Raw genomic sequence first — 6000 nt, 5'->3', positions numbered from 1 at the left:
AAACACAATGAAAAATGCTCATCTCGTAGCACGAGAAAAGATGAATATGTCCTGGGCAGAGTTAAGAATATAAAAGAATGGAACTAGGTTTCAAAGGCATTTAAATCAAAACATATTGACATATTCGCCCTTTCTTACGAGTTAATCCTATTTCCCCGGCGCAGTGAGCTCTCTTAGCAGCAGGGTGTTGGGACACCTGCATCATACAATTTATAGGGTAAAGTTCCAGATCCTGTGCCCAAAATCCAGAAGATTCGCCAGCCATAGTATACAATATATATTATCATATGGCTGAAGGACATATATGTAATAGCTAAAAATGTTTCTTTGGGTGGGTAAAATTTGTGTGGTGGATTTGTTTCTGGAAGGACGCTAAAACAATTTTTTCATATGTATATCTGGCCTTATCTGCCGGTAGCTCCGCCGCATGGCACTGCTGTCAGTTGTTAAAGATCGCGGTTGTGCTTCACAGTCCGCGGCGTTAGAGCAAAAAAGTGTGATTCGTTTTCTATGGAGCAAGGGACTAACGCCAGTCGAGATCTTCAGGGAAATGAAGCCTAGATGTGGGGAAAACTGTCTCGTGTTGAGAACTGTGAGGCGGTGGTGTTGTGAGTTCGACAAAGGCCGTGTAGTCTTGCGTTGACAGTGAGCGGTCGGGGAGACCACGTTCGTCGCTGACTGACGACGTTTCCCTCGTCGATGCAATGGTGAAAGCAGATCGGCGTATGCACGTCACGGCATTTCCCAGGAGATTGTGTACCGGAAGGTTTGATGTCAGTGGTTGCTTAAGCATCTGGATAACACGATGAAAGGCAAGTGAATGGTATCTTCACTGAATCATATGGAACGTTGCTAGCGATGAAACGTGGATGCTGCATTTCACGCTGGAATCCAAGCAGCGGAGCATGGTATGATAACATCCGGATTCGTCTGTGACAAAAAAAGCTCCGTGCATTCTTCTGGGAGATTTTGGACGACCCATCATGCAGTCCAAACCTCACCCCTAGTGATTTCCACTTTTTCAGACCACTGAAGAAGTTGCTGGCGGGACAGCGATTCACAAATAATGATGAAGCCAAGACACCAGTCCGCTGGTGGCTTCATTGTCAGCCGGACGAATTCTACCGCAGGGGCATCTCAAAGTTAGTGCTGCGATGGGACAAATGTGTGAACCAGTGTGGGGAATATGTGGAAAAATAATGTAAGGTACGCAGAATAGAATGTGTGGTCTTCAATCCAAAGACTGCTTTGTTGCAGCTGTCCATGCTGCTCTGTCTTGTGCAAGCTTCTTCATCTCCGAATAACTACCGCAACCTACACTCATTTCACCCTGCTTACTGTACTCGTCTCTTGGTCTCACTCCACCATTTTTACCCCCCCCCCCTCCCCAGTTCCCTCCAATACAAAACTGATGATGCCTTGATGTTTCAGAACGTGTCCTATCAATCGATCCCTTCTTTTATTCAAGTTAAGCCAGAAATTTCTTTTCCATTCTACGCTATTCTGTTAAGTGCCTCCTCATCAGCTAAGCAGTCTACCCGTCTAATCTTCAATACCGTTCTCTGGCACATTTCAAAAGCTTGTATTCTTCCCTTATCTGAACTGCTTATTGTCCACCTTTCACTTTCGTACATGACTGCACTCCGAGTAAGTTGCTTTATAAAAAACTTCCTAACACTTCAATTTGCATTCGATGTTAAAATATTTCTCTTCTTCAGAAATGCTTTTCTTGACATTATCATTCTACATTTTACATCCTCTCTGCTTCGGCCATGATTATTTTACTGCCCAAATAATAAATCTATTAGTACTAGAGAAATAGACACGTCAAAAAAAATGTTTGGTATATCCTTGGTTCCACGAACTCCTGAAGATAGACGTTGATTGTGGACATTGTATCACAGACACAGTCCCTTTGACTGTTCAGAGATGTCAATCAACCCGCCCAAAGATGTAAAAAACCATACACGAGCAGCGTCTATTACACGGAAGGGGACGGAGGAGGTCCGACAGGAGATCAGTTCCAGTCAGTCCACCAGGAAGCAGGTACACGGCTCGTGTTGCCTGTTGTTCAACCATGCCTCGACGGACAATACCGCGGCTCGATCGCGTCCGCACTGTTATTTTGTGCCAGGAAGGGCTCTCAACAAGGGACGTGTCCAGGCGTCTCGGAATGAACCAAAGCGATGTTGTTCGAACATGGAGGAGATACAGAGAGACAGGAACTGCCGATGACGTGCCTCGCTCAGGCCGCCCAAGGGCTACTGTTGCACTGGATGACCGCTACCTATGGATTATGGCTCGGAGGAACCCTGACAACAACGCCACCATGTACTATAAGTGCTTTTCGTGAAGCCACAGGACGTCATGTTACGACTCAAACTGTGCGCAGTAGGCTGCATGATGCACAAATTCACTCCCGACGTCCATGGCGAGGTCCATCTTTGCAACCACGACACCCTGCAGTGCGGTACAGATGGGCCCAGCAACTGGCCGAATGGACCGCTCAGAATTGGCATCACGTTCTCCTTACCGATGAATGTCGCATATGCCTTCAACCAGACAATCGTCAGAGACCTGTTTGGAGGCACCCCGGTCAGTCTCAACGCCTTAGACACACTGTCGAGCGAGTGCAGCAAGGTGGAGGTTCCTTGTAGTTTTGGGGTGGCATTATGTGGGGCCGGCACACGCCGCTGGTGGTCATGGAAGGCGCCGTAACGGCTATACGATACATGAATGCCATCCTCCGACCGATAGTGCAACCATCATCATTTTCTTTGGGCCTTTGTCCAGCATCATTGCAGGGGTCGGCCTTGTTGCTATAGATTTGGCGATGTTAGATGAAGATGGTGGCCAGATGCCCTTCCTGTCGCCACCCTGTACCCCCAGGATAGAAATAGTGTACCCCAGCTGTCTGCGCCTAGTGTAAGCCATGAAATAGAACGAAAGTGTCCAAATGTCTGCGGGTCGTGGAACTGAGGCGGAACGTGGGGACCAGCCCGGTATTCACCTAGCAGGATGTGGAAAACCGCCTAAAAACCACATCCAGGCTAGCCAGCATACCGGCCCTCGTCGTTAATCAGCCGGGTGAATTCGATCCGGGGCCGGCGCGCCTACCCGAGTCCAGGAAGCAGCGCATTAGCGCTCTCGGCTATCCTGGCGGGTACCGATAGTGCAACCACATCGGCAGCACACTGACGAGGCATTCGTCTTCATTTACGACAATTCGGACCCCCATCGTACACATCTTGTGAATGACTTCCTTCAGGTTAACGATATCGCTCGCCTATAGTGGGCAGCATGTTCTCCAGACATGAACCCTATCGGACATGCCTGGGAAAGATTGAAAAGAGCTGTTCATAGACGACGTGACCCACCAACCTCTCTGAGGGATCTACCCCGAATCGCCATAGAGGAGTGGGACCATCTGGACGAAAAGTATCTTGATGAAGTTGTGGATAATATGCCACGACGAATACAGGCATCCATCGACGAAAGTGGACGTGCTACTCGGTATTAGAGGTACCAGTGTGTACAGCAATCTGGACGACCACCTCTGAAGGTCTCGCTATATGGTGGTACAACATGCAATGCAATGTGTGTTTTTCATGAGCAATAAAAAGAGCGCAAATGATGTTTATGTTGATCTCTATTCCAATTTCCTGTACAGGTTCCGAAACTCTTGGAACCGAGGTGATTGAAAACTTTTTTTGATGTGTGTATTACAACATCTGCTTTCAATGGATTGTGCTTTATCGGCTTCTATATCAGAGATATGTCACATTTTTATCGTTAAGTGGAATATATGCTTTTTTGAATATTTGTAACAAGCTAAAACTATGTTCCTGGCCAGGACTCTAACCTGGTCACCGGATTTTCGTGAGCAGTACGCTACAGACTGTGATGTGATAGCATGGTTCACGGACCGATTCTGCTAGACGCTATTTGTTCTCCATACCATCCAAAGTCCAGGGCCACTGTGGGAGAGCATCTGACGGGGTGCAAAGGAAAAGCAGGCCCTAACCTTTCTAAGTTTCTAGATTTGGCGATTTTATAAGGCTTTTCACTTGCTCGTCCTGTAATATTGATTCGGCATCGTACTATTTGTAGACAACATTTAGCAGACAACTTAATCCAGAGATAAACATATCACTGTAATAACTGCCATAAACGTATGCCTATGTGATACTGTGCTGTCAATCTGCTACTACCACACATCAAAATAATTGGTTCAGCAACATATTATCACTGAAGAAGAACCATGAAATTAAACACTTTACGATTAACATTGGTTTGTTATGTCTTGATTTCATGCAAATGCTCATACGTTGATCTAAAGTCCATTCAGAGTACATGCATACACACACTATTAATATTTTACTAGAGTAAGCCGTTTTCGTTTAAGACTACGTTCGGTCATTTTAAAGAAAAATATGCTCATCATCATCATCATCATCATCATCATCATCGTCATCATTTATCACACGTAAACATACCATTTAGTCCCATGGCAAAAGACAAAAATATACAAATACATAAACATAAAACATAATGAAATTATCACCGCATGCAGTGCACGAGTCATCATTAAATATAATTGTAACATCACAAAAATTGGTTGCATATATTTGCCCATTTATATCTGTCTCTGGCATCCTCAGTGGTGACTGATGGGTCTGCTTCTTACAGGATCACTAAAGTTCTGTCTTTCCACCTCTTTTGCGGTCGACTTCTTGAAAGTTGCAAATTGTCTGATGTACTAATAGGTTGTTGGAGTGAGTTCCCTCTGCTCAAAGAACATGCCCTGCACACTCTAACCTTCATTTTGCAATCACACTCCCAACATCAGCTTTCTTAAACCGCCGATACAAGTGTTCGTTGTGCCTTCTTTCCGACCTTCCAGTTTCTCTATTGTATAGTGGATGATAAATTTCCCTTAAAAACCCCCCACGGACCCACGGATGTACTCTTCTGTTGTCTATGTACTTGCCCATGCCTTACAACCACACGATATAACCGGTCGCACGAGTGCCATGTTCAGATCTATCTTGCTTTCCTGGGATACAATGCGTAACATGTGCAGGTCATTTAAACTGTAATACACCCGGTTTGTATTTATTATTCTTTGTCGAATTTCCTTGTCTATCCCATTTTTATTCGACAATTTTGGTACCCCAGGTACTTTAATGTTTCATTTCTTTCAAAACTGTCGCCGTCTTACCGACGCCGTCCACATACTTTGTCGACGAGAGACCACCATATACTTTGTTTTCTCGTCGTTCACCAGTAGCCCTAGTTTGCTCGCTTCTAAAATAAATCGAGATGTACTTCCTATCGCCTCATTCAGAGTTTCCCCCACATCCGCACTATCAGCTGCAAATACGTGGATCGTCTCACTTGCAACCATCTCCATCACCCTATTCCGGCCTACTGCTCGTCTCACATTTTCCAGCAAATGTTGAACAGAACAGTCGACAGAGCATCGCCCTGTCTCAACCCATTCTTAACTGTGACGGGTGCCGACAATTGATTTGCAGAACGTACTTGGCAACTTGACCTGTTGTAACAAGCTGCAATCAGCCTGATGTACTTCAATGGTATCATGAACTCCTGCATTATGTTCCAGAAGACAGGCCGATACACCTGTCGGAAGTCAAAGAATGTAAGGCGCAGGTCTTTATCGAATTTATAAAACTTCTTCATCATTTGAATCATCGTGAAGATATGGTCGCTGGTTGAACGTCCCGGGATAAATCCACGTTGGTATGTTCCTACAATCCCTGCGAGCAATGGCTTCAGTCGACTTAGTATCAGAGTGGTGTAAACTTTATATCGTATGTCCAGTAGCGAGATCCCACGGTAATTACACGCTTTCGTGACAACGCCTTTTTAAATATCTGGCATGCAGTTGCCTTTTTCCATTCTGCAGGGATTCCTCAGCTGACCATATTTCTGCCATAAGCTGTCTGAGACATTCTAACACCGCTTAGCCCCTCACCC

Source organism: Schistocerca cancellata, chromosome 1 (assembly GCF_023864275.1).
Source record: "Schistocerca cancellata isolate TAMUIC-IGC-003103 chromosome 1, iqSchCanc2.1, whole genome shotgun sequence".
Classification (NCBI taxonomy): domain Eukaryota; kingdom Metazoa; phylum Arthropoda; class Insecta; order Orthoptera; family Acrididae; genus Schistocerca; species Schistocerca cancellata.
This window is presented reverse-complemented; position numbering follows the sequence as displayed.